The 4606-nt window shown below is 34.0% G+C and overlaps 1 pseudogene; it reads right to left on the bottom strand.

The window, feature by feature from the left end:
- Nucleotides 1-3069: 3069 nt before the first annotated feature.
- LOC102816554 lies at nt 3070-4402 on the bottom strand (annotated as a pseudogene).
- Nucleotides 4403-4606: the final 204 nt, after the last annotated feature.

The raw sequence follows: 4606 nt of genomic DNA on the forward strand, positions 1-4606 counted from the left end.
TGACTCGATGGCACCTAACAACAACACAACAAAGTAGAGAGCAATTATATTCATAAAGGAGGACATAAGCTGCTTAAGAAGATGATTTGAATTTTTTATTTTAATGTTTTTCAATGAGTTTATTTTGTGTCATTAAATGTCAAAACACACACAGATTGCATATTAGATTCAAAAACACATTAAAGGGTAAGGTTGTTATTGTTATAAGGTTGGATACATTTTTCAAAATGTAATTTAGGCTTGAATTGTTGAACTCTTGCAGGTATTTAGACATTGAGGGGAAAAAATAGGTTTTTAGGTGGATTTTTTTCCAGATACTAGATTGTATGATATGCTTCAAATTTTACAATAAAACTATATGCATTTTTCATTATATAAAGAAATCTGTTTGTTTAAGTAAATTAATGTTCAAATTGAGTATACTTGAAAGCAAATATATTTAAATTTTATGGAATTTACTAATTGTTGTTGTTATTTGTTAGATTCCTTATCAATTCTGATTCATAACAACCCTATGCACATCAGAATGAAACACTGCCCAGGTCTATACCAACCTCATAATTGTTGCTACATTTAAGCCCTTTGCTACTGCCACTGTGTCAGTCCATCTCCTTAGGAATCTTCCTTTCTTGGCAGACTCTCCACTTTACCAAGCACTATGTCCTTCTACATGGACTGCTCCCTCCTGACAGGAGATCTGAAGTATGATAGACAAAGTTTCATTATCTTGGCTTCCAAGGAGCATTCTAGCTATACTTATAGCACTTGATTTGTTTTGTTTTGTTTTGTTTTTTTGACACAGTCCATGCTACTTTCAATGATCTTCTACAATACCATAATTCAAATTCATGGATTCTTCTCTGGTCTTTATTATTCATTGCCCAATTTTCACATGCACATGAGTCTACTGAAAATATGATGACTTGGGTCTGGCACACCTTAATCCTCAAACTGATCTCATTGCTCTTGAGAACTTAAAAGAGGTCTTTTGCAGCAGATTTGCCTAATGTCGTGCATTGCTTTATTTTTTTTACTGTTGTTTTGATGGATGTTCATTGTATATCTAAGAAAAATGAAGTGTTTGACACCTTCAATCTTTTCTCTATTTATCATTATGTTATTTATTGTTCCACTTTTGATATTTTTTCTTCATATTGAAGCAAAATCCATACTAAAGTTAGCTGTCTTTGATCTTCATTGACTACTATTTTAAGTCTTCTTTGCTTCCAGCAAGCAAGTTTGAATCATCGGCATATCACAGGTAACGATAAGTCTTTCTCCTGATACCATGTCCTTCTTTATATAATCCAGGTCCTCTGTGCTCCAGAGCAAGTTTCAGAGTCTCTTTTGACATCCATTGTTGTCTTTTTTTTTTCTTGTCTTTTTAACTATCTTTTTTTGTATGTGTGTTTGACAAATTTTATTAGTCAATTGGATAATATTCACAAACATCAAAGTCAGGAAAACATAACTAGAATCTAACACTAATGCAAATCATTTTGAATGCCTGATGGGTACAATTGGGAAAATGTTTTTTAAAAATGGAGTCCAGGTATGATGCTACAGGATAAGCACTAGACTTCAAGGCTGGTATGAACAGCATAGTTGGTGGTTCAAACTCACCAGCCACTCCTTGTAAACTCTATACTGTGTCACTATGAGTCAGAATAGACTCAGTGACATTTAACAACATCAAACTGAAACTTCTTATTAATAATGCAGGCCTGGCATCTTATTATATTCAGTATTGCTCATTTCTGACTTCATTTATGGTATTACAATATGAAGCACTTAAAAGTACTAAAAGTATTCCTGGCTATAAAGTGTTGCTACTCCAAGTGTGGTCCTCAGACCATCAGCATTCATATCTCTGAGGAACTTGTTAGAAATGAATACTTTTGGGCTTCAACAAGACCTATCATTATCTGCATTTCAACAATATTTCCAACTGATTTGATTGCACATGAACATTTGAGAAACTGTGATATAGAGGGCTAGAACTGATGTTGCAAAAGGGAAAGGGTAGGTAGACTAATTGCCATTCCTCTAAATGGATTCACCTGGTTAAAGAGTTTGGAGACTCTACATTACTTTTTTTTTTTTTTTTAATTAAATGTTTTTTATTTTGCATTGAGTGAAAGTTTACAGGGCACATCATCAGCTTCACATTCAACCATTCATATAGCTTGTTTCATTACATTGATTATTATCCCCGCTATATATCATCAGTTTACAGTGTTTCTCTCTATCCTCTTTAGCTTTTTTTTTTTTTTTGGATCGGGGGGGACTTGGCTTATTGGAATTTACAGTCTCGGCTTTTAGGGGAGGTTTTTACATTTGTCTGTGGATATCCAGGGCTCACGTATGAGATTACTAACAAGTATTACTGAATAATCAGATGAGGGACAGTTTGTTATGTCTACTAGGTGGCTAGAGTCTGATCCTCAGAGCCTATAGTTTGGACGGTCAACAACGCTTGGGCCCACAGGGGCTTGGCCTCCTGACCGGGTCTATGCTGTCTGCATCTGAGTCCTCCTTGTTTATTGATTGTTTAAGGGACGCTGTCTACATTACTTTTTAAAGGAAACAACATGAAAAATGGGTTTTCATTTGAAAGCGTTTGTAGTAAAAAACTAGTTACTTACTACCATTACCAAAATCAAGAACAACAAAGTAAACAAGCCTAGGAAATAGAACAGGTCACTATAAAATAGGCTCATAATCAAACAGGGAGTAACCTGGCTTAAACTAGCAAATTATTTAATGCTTTAGGCACACACACACAAATTGAAGAAAAAGTTTTTTTTTTTTGCTTTTTTATATATCATATATTTTATTAACATTTATACTGACATATTCTCACACTAAAAACAAAATTTAGTGGAAGAACCTTCCTTTTGAATCATTACACAGCTATACATTTTAAAAATGCTCATTTAAAAACAAAAACAAAAAGACAAAAGAACACCAATTTATCCTTTCTTACAGGTGGACATTGAAGAGGACCTAATTCAATTAAAAAAAAAATCCATAGATAAAAGTAGATTCAAACCTAAATAAAATGAACTTTTAAATGTTTGCTAAACTATTAGTACCATTTCCTGTTTTCTGTTATTTTGATGAAATCTATTTTCTGTCTGTCTCTTCTCGCACTTTTCACTGGTACACTTGCACCATTTTTATCACATTCATCATCACTATCAAATTTTGTTTTCTTGCCCTAAAACTTATTTTTCCTTTAGCAGATCCAGCCTGAACAACTTTATTTCCCTTTCTTTTAAATGTGTGACATTTTGACTTCCATTTGTTTAAAGATTCTTATTGATCTTCCATAATTTTTCCAATGCTGCTTTTCCCACTTCTCCTTCTAGTACTTCCCACTTCTTAGTTCTTTAGTTGTAGTTTACCCTTACTTGTGTGGGAGAAGGATGAGGTTTTCTGCTTCTGTAAAGATTTACAGCCTCAGAAACCCTGTGCATTGTCTCTATGAGTTGGAACCTACTGCATGGCACATAACCACCACCACCACACTTACTTGCATCTTTGACTTTATCCAGTAATTCTTTAGCTTTTTGTTTAAACATAAGTACTCCCTTTTTTGCTCCTTTGACAAAATCTATTCATTTTATTTTTCTATGATTTGAGAAAAGGATATACAAATCTCTCCATGTTTGATGTCTAAGTAATATGAAAATTTCAGCAACCAGCCCATCTTTTCTTCTAGAGAATTCATTTCAGCATTTTCTGCTAACTTTTGTTCTTCTTGCTCTTGTTTAGCTCACACTTTAGCTTCTACTTTGTTTTTATTTCTTCATTCTTTTTTGCAAAGTAATTATCCTTGAAAAATAGTAGCAGGTCTGTCTCTTTATACTTCTGGCCAGTGGTCTCTACAAACTTCTTAGCAGATTCAATGTTTTCAAACACAACAATCATTGATTGCTTAAATGTTCTGTGCAATGTTTTTCTCATCTGAAAATATAGTGTTTGATCTTTGTCTTCTATCCATTCTTTTATGCCATCAAGGATTGCATCAGTTAGGAAGCATTTAATATAAAGAGTTCTGGTTTTTTGCATCATTTTTATACTCATCAGTCAGGGGAAAAACTTCAGGGAAGGGTTTTCTTGGAGATCTTCTGATTTTAGTTTTATCTTCTTGTATTTCCATGAGTTCCACCTTTGATTTGCTAAACACCTCTACTATTACCTTAAAGTCTGTTGTGAGATGGTTTAACGTGTTGAGTTTTATCATTATCTCCAAAGGTACCCAGCCTTCATATAGTTTGATATTTTCCTTTAAAAATCAGTCCCATGGCAAAGTAAAGTCACCAAAATAATACTCAATTTGATGACAGAATTTGGCCTTCAGTTTGGCCATTTTTTCACTGTCACCATTCTGAGCCATTGTGGCTATCTGAAAATTGTCATTGATGGTTCTGCTCCCACAGAGAAACTCCACATAATCAGAAGCATCAAAAGCAGCATCCAGCTTCCAGATACTGCAGGGTGGCCCAATGCTCTTACAGAAAATGGGGGAAACTCTTTCATGATCTTCTAATTTCTTTCCTATATGATGTTCTTGATGTCATCCAACACCTCTTCTTTTCTT

The sequence above is a fragment of the Chrysochloris asiatica genome, unplaced genomic scaffold (assembly GCF_000296735.1).
Source record: "Chrysochloris asiatica unplaced genomic scaffold, ChrAsi1.0 scaffold00225, whole genome shotgun sequence".
Classification (NCBI taxonomy): domain Eukaryota; kingdom Metazoa; phylum Chordata; class Mammalia; order Afrosoricida; family Chrysochloridae; genus Chrysochloris; species Chrysochloris asiatica.